We start from the raw sequence: 16032 nt of genomic DNA, 5'->3' as shown, positions 1-16032 counted from the left end.
CACTCCCTTTGGTTCCTTCCCTATTTATGTCACTCCCTTTGGTTCCTGCCCTATATATGTCTCTCCCTTTGGTTCCTTTCCTATATATATGTCACTCCCTTTGGTTTCTTCTCTATATATGTCACTCCCTTTGGTTCCATCCCTATATATGTCACTCCCTTAGTTCCTTCCCTATTTATGTCACTCCCTTTGGTTCCTTCTCTATTTATGTCACTACCCTTGGTTCCTTTCCTATATATGTCACTCCCTTTAGTTCCTTCTCTATTTATGTCACTCCCTTTGGTTCCTTCCCTATATATGTCACTCCCGCTGGTTCCTTCCCTATATATGTCACTCCCTTTGGTTCCTTCCCTGTTTCTTGCTTTGTTTGTTCATTTATTAAATGTATTCACTCCCTCAACTTGCTTTCCGACTCAGAGTACATCGTTACAGCCAGAAACAGATAGTGTTAACATAAATTAAATTATATAATTACAGAATAACGCCTCACCTAAGGGAAGCATCAGGGAGTCTTTGTTTATATGGCTCGTCTCACTCCCACGCCTCAACCGGCTCGTCTGACTCCCACGCCTCAGCCGGCTCGTCTGACTCCCACGCCTCAGCCGGCTCGTCTGACTCCCACGCCTCAGCCGGCTCGTCTGACTCCCACGCCTCAACCGGCTCATCCGACTCCCACGCCTCAGCCGGCTCGTCTCACTCCCACGCCTCAACCGGTTCATCCGACTCCCACGCCTCAGCCGGCTCGTCTCCCACGCCTCAACCGGTTCATCCGACTCCCACGCCTCAACCGGCTCGTCTCACTCCCACGCCTCAACCGGTTCATCTCACTCCCACGCCTCAAACGGTTCATCCGACTTCCACGCCTCAGCCGGCTCGTCTCACTCCCACGCCTCAACCGGTTCATCCGACTCCCACGCCTCAGCCGGCTCGTCTGACTCCCACGCCTCAACCGGCTCATCCGACTCCCACGCCTCAACCGGCTCGTCTCACTCCCACGCCTCAACCGGTTCATCTCACTCCCACGCCTCAACCGGTTCATCCGACTTCCACGCCTCAGCCGGCTCGTCTCCCACGCCTCAGCCGGCTCGTCTCCCACGCCTCAGCCGGCTCGTCTGACTCCCACGCCTCAGCCGGCTCGTCTCACTCCCACGCCTCAGCCGGCTCGTCTCACTCCCACGCCTCAGCTGGCTCGTCGGGCTCCCACGCCTCAACCGGCTCGTCTCACTCCCACGCCTCAGCCGGCTCGTCTCACTCCCACGCCTCAGCCGGCTCGTCTCACTCCCACGCCTCAGCCGGCTCGTCTCACTCCCACGCCTCAGCTGGCTCGTCGGGCTCCCACGCCTCAGCCGGCTCGTCTCACTCCCACGCCTCAGCTGGCTCGTCGGGCTCCCACGCCTCAACCGGCTCGTCTCACTCCCACGCCTCAGCCGGCTCGTCGGGCTCCCAGACAACAAATGTTTGTTTTGTTCAATAAAGTTCGTCTTTATGTCCAAATACCTCAGTTTTGTTGGTGCGTTTTGTCCAGTAATCCGAATGCAGAAGTCCAGATGAAAAGTTTTTAAAAAGTACAATAAAGGTTCGTATAAACGATGTTTAAAATCAATTATCAGGTTGTTTTTGTCATAAATAATCAAAAATATTTCAACCGGACAAAAGGTTTGTCAATAGAAAAAGAGAAACAAGACTTGGATTTGAAAGTGCTGTATCTCCCTCATTTGTCAGAGTAAAAGCCTGAAACAATGCGTAAAGTCTGGCCACATGTAGAAGAAGCCACAGAGCTCATGAACTGGGTCCTAAGTCTTTGTATGGTGGATAGGCTTTCAATGGAAAAACAGCCTTTCAGAATAATAGTACTTCCTGGTTGGATTGTCCTCTGGTTTTCGCCTGCCATATCAGTTCTGTTATACTCACAGACATTATGTTAACAGTTTTGGAAACTGTAGAGTGTTTTCTATCCAAATCTACTAATAATCTACTATATGCATATCCTATCTTCTGGGCCTGAGTAGCAGGCAGTTTAATTTGGGCACGCTTTTCATTAAAAATGCCGATTGCTGCCCCCTATCCTAGTGAAGTTAATCACCCACGTGGGTATATGATCCTGAAAACCAATGAGGAGATGGGAGAGGCAGGACTTGCAGAGCGTCAAGTGTCAAGAATAGAACCAAGTTCAAAATTAGCGCCTGGCTACGCAGACACTCTTTGACGTGCGCAGTTTGGATTACATTTTTGAATTGCATTTATGTGTACATTTATTTTGCAACGCTCGCAGACGCAACACGGGTGGTGTGATCAGCAACGCTCGCGGACGCAACACGGGTGGTGTGATCAGCAACGCTCGCGGACGCAACACGGGTGGTGTGATCAGCAACGCTCGCAGACGCAACACGAGTGGTGTGATCAGCAACGCTCGCAGACGCAACACGAGTGGTGTGATCAGCAACGCTCGCGGACGCAACACGGGTGGTGTGATCAGCAACGCTCGCGGACGCAACACGAGTGGTGTGATCAGCAACGCTCGCGGACGCAACACGAGTGGTGTGATCAGCAACGCTCCCTCCCTCCCTCCCTCTCTTCCACTCTTATCTCCCTCCCTCCCTCCCTCCCTCCCTCCCTCCCTCCCTCCCTCCCTCCCTCCCTCCCTCCCTTCTTATCTCCCCTCCCTCCCTCCCTCTCTTCCACTCTTATCTCCCTCCCTTCCCATCTCCTTCACTCCTCTCCTCTCCCTGCCTGGCTGCCATGTACTCTCTCCACACACCTGCCTTGTCTAGACATAACACATGCAGGCATGCAGACATGCACGCTCACACACACAACCTTCATTTGTTTGTTCCTCTCCTCCAGGACACAGTCAGTGAGACAGTACTGATTAGTGACAGACAAACCTCTTCTCTCATCCCCCCACCTCTCTCTCTCTCTCGTTCTCTCTCTCTCTCTCTCTCTCTCTCGCTCTCTCTCTCACTCCTTTCTCCTCTACTCTCCAGGACCAGTGCAGTGAAGCAGCAGGGCTAACAGCAGACCTGACTATAGAGTTGACAGACCAGTGTGAGGAGATCAGTGATAGGCTGTTGATTCTGGAGGATGACCTCCAGACAGCCATACAGAACAAAGACCCGGCACTCACTCATATCCTTTACCTCTTACTGTAGAAAGAGATATCATATGTTTTTCTCTTAAAAGATTTCTGTCAAAATTATTGGCACCTTTTAAATATTCTTATTAATAAAGAGATGTAAATTGAATCTACATTAAGTTAATTTCAGCGTAAAGGAACCCTATTGTTGGCCTTCCATAGCTTCCTGTTCCACTGCTTCCTGTTTCACTGCTTCCTGTTTCACTGTAGTATAAAAATGAAGCAACACGCCTGTAAAATCCCTTCATCATCCATCATCATCGAAAAGGCAAGGAACTCACAAACGAAAAGCAACAAAATGTTGTTGACCTTCATACATCAGGCAATGGGGGAAAAAAAGAAGTGAAAACAGCAAATATACAATTTAACGCTATTATGGAAACAATTTAGAAGTTTGAAACCAAAAAGATGGTTAGAGAGAAATACGATTCTATTTGCGACTTATTTCCATTCGCAATGTGGATTCATTTCCCTTTGTAATGAGGACTCATTTCCCTTCCGTAAAGGACACGATGGGAGACAGAAAGCTGGCTTCAAGCACAAGGCACAGCAGGTGTTTATTTGTAAAGGACCACAGGAGGAGGCAGGTAGCTGGGTTCAGGGGCAGGCAGAAGGTCATACAAAATGGGTCCAAAAAGGCAACAGTACAGGCAGGGAAAAGGCTAGTATTGTCATCCGGGAGATCAGGCAATAGGTTGATAACAGGAAATCCGGCTAAAGTACAGGCAGGGAATAGGCAAAAGGCATCGTTAGTGAGGCAGGCAAAAACTATCATACACAGCAGGAGTAAACCACGGAGAAATCAGAGCTCTGAAAGACGTGTGCCACAAAACAAACAATAACTGAACTAAATAGTGTGTGATGATGACATATAGGTATGTGAACAGGTGATTAGAATTCAGGTGATTGGGATCTGGAGAGTGAGCTGCGTTCAGGGGATCTATGTGTTTGTGAGTTGGAAGCAGACTTTACATCTTCGTAATGAGGATTCATTTCCCTCGTAATGAGGATTCATATCCCTTCGTAACAAGGATTAATTTCCCTTCGTAATGAGGATTTATTTCCCTTGTAATGAGGATTCATATCCCTTCGTAACAAAGATTAATTTCCCTTCGTAATGGGGATTAATTTCCCTTCGTAATGAGGATTAATTTCCCTTCGTAATGAGGATTAATTTCCCTTCGTAATGGGGATTAATTTAGCTTTGTAACGAGGATTAATTTCCCTTAGTAACGAGGATTAATTTCCTTTCGTAACGAGGATTCATTTCCTTTTGTAATGGGGATTAATTTCCCTTCGTAACGAGGATTAATTTCCCTTCGTAACGAGGATTAATTTCCCTTCGTAACGAGGATTATTGTCCCTTTGTAACGAGGATTATTGTCCCTTTGTAACGAGGATTAATTTCCCTTCGTAATGAGGAAGCTGATTGGAAAGAAAATATTACTATGCATTTTTTTTCTCTCCGTCTCTTGGCTCCTATACACAGAGTTTATTAAAAGAGAGGGGAAGGTAATATTTCAATGTTGAGTCTAGTAGGAGAAACCTTGTTCTGTATGTATGTCAGAGCTCATTCCTTGCACGAGGCCTGACAAGACTATTCCCACTATCTACCTGTCCCAAATTATCAACAATATTATTTGGTTCTAGAAATGAATCTTCCCAAAGGAGCCGGGGAAAGACACAGACACAAATACAGATATAGAGACTGACGGAAATGGACCCAGACCCCAGACGCAGTCCAGCCCCATAGCCCAGTGGCAGTTCTCTGTCTACATGTGTATCTAAAACATTTGGACATGCTGTAGGATAAGGGCATGTTTTTTACAGAGTACTCAGATACCGATTTAGTAAATGGAACAGAAAAACAGTCCACTGTGCCTGAATCAGCTTATTGTCTGAGATGGCGTAACCATGGTGACCAAAAGGCCAAACCACTCTTCCTCTCGGGCTGGAATCCTTCAACCTATCATGAAAGGATGGATGAGGATGGAGAGGCGACAGTCGAGAAAGAGAAGGAGAGAGACAGATTCATGGATGGATACTACACTTTAGAGACATGTTTTTGTTAAGGTCCATAAATGTACAGAATTTACAGATTGTCAACATTATATTGAACATCATCTTTACATTGTCATCAATATAAAACTTTCCAGCTTTTGTTGAAGGACCTGAAATTACATATTTTTACTTAATTGTGTCCGTTCCTAAACTTACAGATACATGATGTCATCTTTACATTTGACGGCACCTGTAGAGATACAGAAAATTATATTAGTCCTGTGGTGTCCAGATACAGAACATTATATTAGTCCGGTAGAGATACAGAACATTATATTAGTCCTGTGGTGTCCAGATACAGAACATTATATTAGTCCTGTGGTGTCCAGATACAGAACATTATATTAGTTCTGTAGAGATACAGAACATTATATTAGTCCTGTAGAGATACAGAACATTATATTAGTCCTGTAGAGATACAGAACATTATATTAGTCCGGTAGAGATACAGAACATTATATTAGTCCTGTAGAGATACAGAACATTATATTAGTCCGGTAGAGATACAGAACATTATATTAGTCCTGTAGAGATACAGAACATTATATTAGTCCTGTAGAGATACAGAACATTATATTAGTCCTGTAGAGATACAGAACATTATATCAGTCCTGTGATGTCCAGATACAGAACATTATATTAGTCCTGTGGTGTCCAGATACAGAACATTATATTAGTCCTGTAGAGATAGAGAACATTATATTGGTCCTGTAGAGATACAGAACATTATATTAGTCCTGTGGTGTCCAGATACTGAACATTATATTAGTCCTGAAGATATCCCTCTAGTGATGTGGGGGCTGTGCTTTGGCAAAGTGGGTGGGGTTATAACCTTCCTGTTTGGCCCTGTCCGGGGGTGTCCTCAGATGGGGCCACAGTGTCTCCTGACCCCTCCTGTCTCAGCCTCCAGTATTTATGCTGCAGTAGTTTATGTGTCGGGGGGCTAGGGTCAGTTTGTTATATCTGGAGTACTTCTCCTGTCCTATTCGGTGTCCTGTGTGAATTTAAGTGTGCTCTCTCTAATTCTCCTTTTCTCTCTTTCGGAGGACCTGAGCCCTAGGACCATGCCTCAGGACTACCTGACATGATGACTCCTTGCTGTCCCCAGTCCACCTGGCTGTGCTGCTGCTCCAGTTTCAACTGTTCTGCCTTATTATTATTCGACCATGCTGGTGATTTATGAACATTTGAACATCTTGGCCATGTTCTGATACAGAACATTATATTAGTCCTGTAGAGATACAGAAAATTATATTAGTCCTGTGGTGTCCAGATACAGAACATTATATCAGTCCTGTAGAGAGACAGAACATTATATTAGTCCTGTGGTGTCCAGATACAGAACATTATATTAGTCCTGTAGAGATACAGAAAATTATATTAGTCCTGTGGTGTCCAGATACAGAACATTATATTAGTTATGTGGTGCCCAGATACAGAATATTATATTAGTCCTGTAGAGATACAGAACATTATTTTAGTCCTGTGGTGTCCAGATACATAACATTATATTAGTCTTGTAGAGATACAGAATATTATATTAGTCCTGTAGATATATAGAACATTATATTAGTCCTGTAGAGATACAGAACATTATATTAGTCCTGTAGAGATACAGAACATTATATTAGTCCTGTAGAGATACAGAACATTATATTAGTCCTGTAGTGTCCCGATACAGAACATTATATTAGTCCTGTAGAGATACAGAACATTATATTAGTCATCTGGTGTCCAGATACAGAACATTATATTAGTCCTGTAGAGATACAGAACATTATATTAGTCCTGTGGTGTCCAGATACAGAACATTATATTAGTCCTGTGGTGTCCAGCCTGTAGAAGTGTCTCTGATCTATTTAGTCTCTCCATTATTCATGAAGCTCTTTAAGACTTCTTAATAATGAATGACAAAAATCTGGGCAAAACGAGCCACACATGTGTGTGTGTGTCTGTGTGTATATATATGTATCCATGCCTGCGTGTGTGTGTGTGCCGCGAGGCTGTGAAGAATCTCTTTTTCTCTACTATCAGAACACTCACACCATTATTTATGTCTCTGTCTCACATGGCACCCTATTACCTATGTAGTACACTACCTTTGACCAGGGCCCATAGGTCTCTGATCAAAGGTAGTGCAGTAAATAGGGATTAGGGTGTCATTTGGGACGCATATTTAGTCTTTAAGTAGGTTAAACAATCCCTCTTTGATGAGAGCCTTCAATAGGACTGAATAATTTAGCATGCCTGGCCCATCTGGTGTGTGTTTGATCCTTTGACTGCTTCATTGAGCTGGAGTGGAGATGACAGGAGACGAGGCCATGAATTATTGGACTGATTTCAGGATGTGAATGCATCAATCAGAGTCTGGTTGCAGAGTGAAGATGGATGAATGTCTTCTTCAGGGAAAACACAGGGCCTCTATCTACATCTGCTATTATCAACACTATGGGATACCATCATCTCTATAGGGTACCATCATCTCTATACCACCATCATCTCTGTTGTAGGATACCATCATCTTTGTAAATACCATCATCTCTATAGGATACCATCATCTCTGTTGTAGGATACCATCATCTCTGTAAATATCATCATCTCCATAGGATACCATATTTTCTGTAGGATACCATCATCTCTGTAGGATACCATCATCTTTGTTCTGGGATACCATCATCTCTGTTGTGGGATACCATCATCTCTGTTGTGGGATACCATCATCTCTATAGGATACCATCATCTCTGTAGGATACCATCATCTCTGTTGTGGGATAGCATCACTTCTGTAGCATACCATCATCTCTGTTGTGGGATACCATCATCTCTGTTGTGGGATACCATCATCTCTGTTGTGGGATACCATCATTTCTGTAGGATACCATCATCTCTGTAGGATACCATCATCTCTGTTGTGGGATACCATCATCTCTGTAGGATACCATCACCTCTGTAGGATACCATCATTTCTGTAGGATACCATCATCTCTGTAGGATACCATCATCTCTGTTGTGGGATACCATCATCTCTGTAGGATACCATCATCTCTGTTGTGGGATACCATCATCTTTGTAGGATACCATCATCTCTGTTGTGGGATACCATCATCTCTTTAGGATACCATCATCTCTCTTATGGGATACCATCATTTCTGTAGGATACCATCATCTCTGTAGGATACCATCATCTCTGTTGTAGGATACCATCATCTCTGTTGTGGGATACCATCATCTCTTTAGGATACCATCATCTCTGTTATGGGATACCATCATCCCTGTAGGATACCATCATCTCTGTAGGATACCATCATCTCTGTAAATACCATCATCTCTGTAGGATACCATCATCTCTGTTGTGGGATACCATCATCTCTGTAGGATACCATCATCTCTGTTGTGGGTTACTGTCATCTCTGTAAATACCATCATCTCTGTAGGATACCATATTCTCTGTTGTGGGATACCATCATCTCTGTAGGATACCATCATCTCTGTTGTGGGATACCATCATTTCTGTAGGATACCATCATCTCTGTTGTGGGATACCATTATCTCTGTTTGGGGGATACCATCATCTCTGTAGGATACCATCATCTCTGTAAATACCATCATCTCTGTAGGATACTATCATCTCTGTTGTGGGATACCATCATCTCTGTTGTGGGATACCATCATCTCTGTTGTGGGATACCATCATCTCTGTTGTGTGATACCATTATCTCTGTAGGATACCATTATTTCTATGGTAGTGTCCATCATCTCTGTAGGATACCATCATTTCTATGGTAGGGTCCATCATCTCTGTAGGATACCATCATCTCTGTAGGATACCATCATTTCTATGGTAGGGTCCATCATCTCTGTAGGATACCATCATCTCTGTAGGATACCATAATTTCTATGGTAGGGTCCATCATCTCTGTAGGATACCATCATCTTTGAGCTTGTGACCAATAACATTTAATTTGATTTGATTTGCAGGACTTGCTTTTTCTGAGTGTTGTGTCCAAAAAGCAGAGCATCTCTTTAATACAGACAGACCTCCCACCATCTTTAAAACCATTGAATCTATATGTTTTGACCATGACAGTTTTCAATCTAAGGTATCACCAAGTAATTTAGTCTGCTCAACTTGTTCAACAGCCACACAAAGTTTTTTTTGTCATTTGTACGTGATACGGGTCCCACAAAATGCTTACTTGCATGTTCCTTCTGGACAATGCAACAGCAATACGAAATACTGGTGCAGGAGGTGGGATGTGAAAGCTTCTCTACAGACCATGCTGATAGGAGGAAGAGGGTCACTCCCTGACCTTAGAGATCCTTATTTATTCTCTATGTTTGGTTAGGTCAGGGTGTGACTCGGGTGGGAAAATCTACGTTTTCTATTTCTTTGTTGTTTTTGCCTAGTGTGGTTCCCGATCAGAGGCAGCTGTCTATCGTTGTCTCTGATTTTTTATTTAACCAGGTAGGCTAGTTGAGAACAAGTTCTCATTTACAACTGCGACCTAGCCAAGATAAAGCATAGCAGGGTAAACAGACAACAACACAGAGTTACACATGGAGTAAACAATTAACAAGTCAATAACACAGTAGAAAAAAAGGAGTCTATATACATTGTGTGCAAAAGGCATGAGGAGGTAGGCAATAAATAGGCCATAAGAGCGGATAATTACAGATGGTAATAAATGATAAATGATCAGATGGTCATGTGCAGGTAGAGATACTGGTGTGCAAAAGAGCAGAAAAGTAAATAAATTAAAACAATATGGGGATGAGGTAGGTAGATTGGGTGGGCTATTTACCGATGGACTATGTACAGCTGCAGCGATCGGTTAGCTGCTCAGATAGCAGATGTTTAAAGTTGGTGAGGGAGATAAAAGTCTCCAACTTCAGGGATTTTTGCAATTCGTTCCAGTCACAGGCGGCAGAGAACTGGAAGGAAAGGCGGCCAAATGAGGTGTTGGCTTTAGGGATGATCAGTGAGATACACCTGCTGGAGCGCGTGCTACGGGTGGGTGTTGCCATTGTAACCAGTGAACTGAGATAAGGCGGAGCTTTACCTAGCATGGACTTGTAGATGACCTGAAGCCAGTGGGTCTGGCGACGAATATGTAGCGAGGGCCAGCCGACTAGAGCATACAGGTCGCAGTGGTGGGTGGTATAAGGTGCTTTAGTAACAAAACGGATGGCACTGTGATAAACTGCATCCAGTTTGCTGAGTAGAGTATTGGAAGCTATTTTGTAGATAACATCGCCGAAGTCGAGGATCGGTAGGATAGTCAGTTTTACTAGGGTAAGTTTGGCGGCGTGAGTGAAGGAGGCTTTGTTGCGAAACAGAAAGCCGACTCTAGATTTGATTTTCGATTGGAGATGTTTGATATGAGTCTGGAAGGAGAGTTTACAGTCTAGCCAAACACCTAGGTACTTATAGATGTCCACATATTCTATGTCAGAACTGTTGAAAAGCATGCATTTGGTTTTACTAGTTTTACTAGCATTTAAGAGCAGTTGGAGGCCACAGAAGGAGTGTTGTATGGCATTGAAGCTCGTTTGGAGGTTAGATAGCCCAGTGTCCAAAGAAGGGCCAGAAGTATACAGAATGGTGTCGTCTGCGTAGAGGTGGATCAGGGAATCGCCCGCAGCAAGAGCAACATCATTGATATATACAGAGAAAAGAGTCTGCCCGAGTATTGAACCCTGTGGCACCCCCATAGAGACTGCCAGAGGACCGGACAACATGCCCTCCTATTTGACACACTGAACTCTGTCTGCAAAGTACTTGGTGAACCAGGCAAGGCAGTCATTAGAAAAACCAATACTGAGTCTGCTGATAAGAATATGGTGATTGACAGAGTCGAAAGCCTTGGCCAGGTCGATGAAGACGACTACACAGTACTGTCTTTTATCGATGGCGGTTATAATATCGTTTAGTACCTTGAGGTGCACCCGTGACCGGCTCGGAAACCAGATTGCACAGCAGAGAAGATACGGTGGGATTCGAGATGGTCAGTGATCTGTTTGTTGACTTGGCTTTCGAAGACCTTAGATAGGCAGGGCAGAATGGATATAGGTCTGCAACAGTTTGGGTCCAGGGTGTCTCCCCCTTTGAAGAGGGGGATGACCGCGGCAGTTTTCCAATCCTTGGGGATCTCAGACAATATGAAAGAGAGGTTGAACAGGCTGGTAATAGGGGTTGCGACAATGGCGGCGGATAGTTTCAGAAATAGAGGGTCCAGATTGTCAAGCACAGCTGATTTGTACGGGTCCAAGTTTTGCAGCTCTTTCAGTACATCTGCTATCTGGATTTGGGTAAAGGAGAAGCTGGGGAGGCTTGGGCGAGTAGCTGTGGGGGTGGGGGGGGGGGGGGGTGCGGGGGGCGGAGCTATTGGCCGAGGTTGGAGTAGCCAGGAGGAAGTTATGGCCAGCCGTTGAGAAATGCTTGTTGAATATTTAGATTACCATGGATTTATTGGTGGTGACTGTGTTACCTAGCCTCAGTGCAGTGGGCAGCTGGGAGGAGGTGCTCGTGTTCTCCATGGACTTTACAGTGTCCCAGAACTTTTTGGAGTTAGAGCTAGAGGATGCAAATTTCTGCTTGAAAAAGCTGGCCTTTGCTACTGCGTGTATTGGCCTTTGCTACTGCGTGTATTGGTTCCTTACTTCCCTGAACAGTTGCATGTCGCGGGGACTATTTGATGCTATTGCAGTCCGCCACAGGATGATTTTGTGCTGGTCGAGGTCAGTCAGGTCTGGAGTGAACCAAGGGCTATAATAGTTCTTAGTTCTGCATTTTTTGAACGGAGCATGCTTATCTAAGATGGTGAGGAAGTTACTTTTAAAGAATGACCAGGCATCCTCAACTGACGGGATGCGGTCAATATCCTTCCAGGATACCCGGGCGAGGTCGATTAGAAAGGCCTGCTCGCAGAAGTGTTTTAGGGAGCGTTTGACAGTGATGAGCGGTGGTCGTTTGACTGCGGACCCGTAGGATTGGGGATCATATATAAGTTGTGATTTTCCGTTTGGGTTTTGTGGGATCTTGTTTTCTGTTTAGTGTCTGACGGAACTGTTCACTTTCATTTTTGAATTTGTTATTTTTGTTTGAGTATTTCTTAAAAGTAAATATCATGAACACTTTCCACGCTGCGCTTTGGTCCACTCTTCCTTCCACAGACGACGAGCGTTACAAAGAGGAGGAGGAAGACATCATGGAGCAGGAGGTGGGAGATGTGAAAGCTTCTCTACAGACCATTCTGACACAGGTTAACCAGGAGGAAGAGGAGGAGGATGAGGAAGACATCATGGAGGAGGAGATTGATGAATAGAAGAAAGAAGAGGAAGAACACTACTTCAGGGATAGTTGGGAGATTTGACACCGAAGAGGAAGACCACTACTTCAGGGATAGCTGGGAGATTTGACACCGAAGAGGAAGACCACTACTTCAGGGATAGCTGGGAGATTTGACACTGAAGAGGAAGACCACTACTTCAGGGATAGCTGGGAGATTTGACACTGAAGAGGAAGACCACTACTTTAGGGATAGCTGGGAGATTTGACACTGAAGAGGAAGACCACTACTTCAGGGATAGCTGGGAGATTTGACACCGAAGAGGAAGACCACTACTTCAGGGATAGCTGGGAGATTTGACACTGAAGAGGAAGACCAGTACTTCAGGGATAGCTGGGAGATTTGACACCGAAGAGGAAGAACACTACTTCAGGGATAGCTGGGAGATTTGACACTGAAGAGGAAGACCAGTACTTCAGGGATAGCTGGGAGATTTGACACTGAAGAGGAAGACCACTACTTCAGGGATAGCTGGGAGATTTGACACTGAAGAGGAAGACCACTACTTCAGGGATAGCTGGGAGATTTGACACTGAAGAGGAAGAACAGTACTTCAGGGATAGCTGGGAGATTTGACACTGAAGAGGAAGACCAGTACTTCAGGGATAGCTGGGAGATTTGACACCGAAGAGGAAGACCACTACTTCAGGGATAGCTGGGATATTTGACACTGAAGAGGAAGACCACTACTTCAGGGATAGCTGGGAGATTTGACACTGAAGAGGAAGACCACTACTTCAGGGATAGCTGGGAGATTTGACACTGAAGAGGAAGACCACTACTTCAGGGATAGCTGGGAGATTTGACACCGAAGAGGAAGACCACTACTTCAGGGATAGCTGGGAGATTTGACACTGAAGAGGAAGACCAGTACTTCAGGGATAGCTGGGAGATTTGACACCGAAGAGGAAGAACACTACTTCAGGGATAGCTGGGAGATTTGACACTGAAGAGGAAGACCAGTACTTCAGGGATAGCTGGGAGATTTGACACCGAAGAGGAAGAACACTACTTCAGGGATAGCTGGGAGATTTGACACTGAAGAGGAAGACCACTACTTCAGGGATAGCTGGGAGATTTGACACCGAAGAGGAAGACCACTACTTCAGGGATAGCTGGGAGATTTGACACCGAAGAGGAAGACCAGTACTTGACACTGGGGTTTGGGGGTCTCCTGTGTTCTATTATGTTCTCTGCAGAACACATGACCCCACCATATCCATCTCCTGAACAATCACCCTCTGTTGTGTTGCTAGACAATTATAAATTGCAGAGAGATTTGACTATATACCAGCCTCAGTTATATTTCTTCAGTTATGTCCAAAAACACATTCCAATATTTTTACATTATGTTAAGACACTGATACAAATCTTGTCAGTTTTAAATATGCTTGTGGTAGCAGTCTAATTTGGAATAAAATCATTTGAATACATGTTTTTGTTTGTTTACTATGTGTAGACATATTGTTATATGTTGATAAGAATCGTGTGGTTTCTAAATCTTTTGACAGCTCCAGTTAGGTTAACCAGGCTGAAAAAGCAGCGCCTTAAAACGCTAGACAATCAGATTAAAAAATTATATTATTGCTACAAGAGATTGAGACTGTTTCTCATAACGTTTTATATTACTGTTTGAAACAGCTATTTATAATGATAATGTTGAGCATTCCATGCCAATAATTGTTGACTATTCCATTTTGATTATGTTGAGCATTCCATTTGGATTATGTTGAGCATTCCATTTGGATTATGTTGAGCATTCCATTTGGATTATGTTGAGCTTTCCATTTTGATTATGTTGAGCATTCCATTTTGATTATGTTGAGCATTCCATTTTGATTATGTTGAGCATTCCATTTTGATTATGTTGAGCATTCAATTTTAATTATGTTGAGCAATCCATCCCAATTGTCATGTTGTCTTGTCTCTGTCCTTTCCCTTCACCCTGTCTCCCTCTGCTGGTCGTGTCAGGTTACCTTTTCTCCCCTTCTTTCCCCCAGCTGTTCCCTGTCTCCTCCTAACTACCCATTCACCCCGTTCCCCACCTGTTCCCTTTTTCCCTCTGATTAGGTCCCTATATCTCCCTCTGTTTCTGCTCCTGTCCTTGTCGGATTCTTGTTTGTTTGTGTTTCATGCCTGAGCCAGACTATCGTCATGTTTGCTGTAACCTTGTCCTGTCCTGTCGGAATCTGCCGGTCTATCTGAGCCTACCTATGTTTTGTTATTAAAGAAGCTCTGTTTAAGTTAGTTCGCTTTTGGGTCCTCATTCACTCACCATAACAGAAGAATCCGACCAAGAATGGACCCAGCGACTTCGGATCCTCTCCACTCAGCCGTCGGGATCCAGGGAGCGATGCTAGGCAGACACGAGCAGGAAGTGTCTGCTGCTCGACATGCCGTTGAGACCCTGGCCACCCAAGTCTCCAACCTCACAGAACAGGTTCACCATCTCCGCCTCGATCCACCGGCCACTTCCAGGGCTTTCGAATCTCCGGAGCCCAGAATCAATAACCCGCCGTGTTACTCTGGGGAGCCCACTGAATGCCGCTCGTTCCTCACCCAGTGTGATATTGTGTTTTCTCTCCAGCCCAACACTTACTCCAGGAGCACTGCTCGTGTCGCCTACGTCATATCTCTCCTTATTGGACGGGCTCGTGAGTGGGGCACGGCAATCTGGGAGGCAAGGGCTGAGTGTACTAACCAGTATCAGGACTTTAAGGAGGAGATGATACGGGTTTTTGATCGATCTGTTTTTGGGGAGGAGGCTTCCAGGGCCCTGTCTTCCCTATGTCAAGGTAATCGATCCATAACAGACTACTCTATTGAGTTTCGCACTCTTGCTGCCTCCAGTGGCTGGAACGAGCCGGCTTTGCTCGCTCGTTTTCTGGAGGGTCTCCGCGCAGAGGTAAAGGATGAGATTCTCTCCCGGGAGGTCCCTTCCAGCGTGGATTCCCTGATTGAACTCGCTATTCGCATTGAGCGACGGGTTGATCTGCGTCACCGAGCTCGTGGAAAGGAGCTCGCGTTCTCCGTTGCCCCCCTCTCCGCATCACTACCATCTTCCTCTGCCGGCTCGGGAGCTGAGCCTATGCAGCTGGGAGGTATCCGCATCTCGACTAAGGAGAGGGAACGGAGAATCACCAACCGCCTCTGTCTCTATTGCGGTTCTGCTGGTCATTTTGTCACTTCATGTCCAGTAAAAGCCAGAGCTCATCAGTAAGCGGAGGGCTACTGGTGAGCGCTACTACTCCTGTCTCTCCTTCAAGATCCTGCACTACCTTGTCGGTCCATCTACGCTGGTCCGGTTCGTCAGCTTCCTGCAGTGCCTTAATAGACTCTGGGGCGGAGGGCTGTTTTATGGACGAGACCTGGGCTCGGGAACATGACATTCCTCTCAGACAGTTAAGGGAGTCCACGGCCTTGTTCGCCCTGGATGGTAGTCCTCTCCCCAGGATTCAGCGTGAGACGCTACCTTTAACCCTCACTGTT

This window comes from Oncorhynchus mykiss, chromosome 16 (assembly GCF_013265735.2).
Source record: "Oncorhynchus mykiss isolate Arlee chromosome 16, USDA_OmykA_1.1, whole genome shotgun sequence".
Taxonomy (NCBI): Eukaryota; Metazoa; Chordata; class Actinopteri; order Salmoniformes; family Salmonidae; genus Oncorhynchus; species Oncorhynchus mykiss.
The sequence above is the reverse complement of the archived record's forward strand: the minus strand, read 5'-3'. Positions refer to the sequence as shown.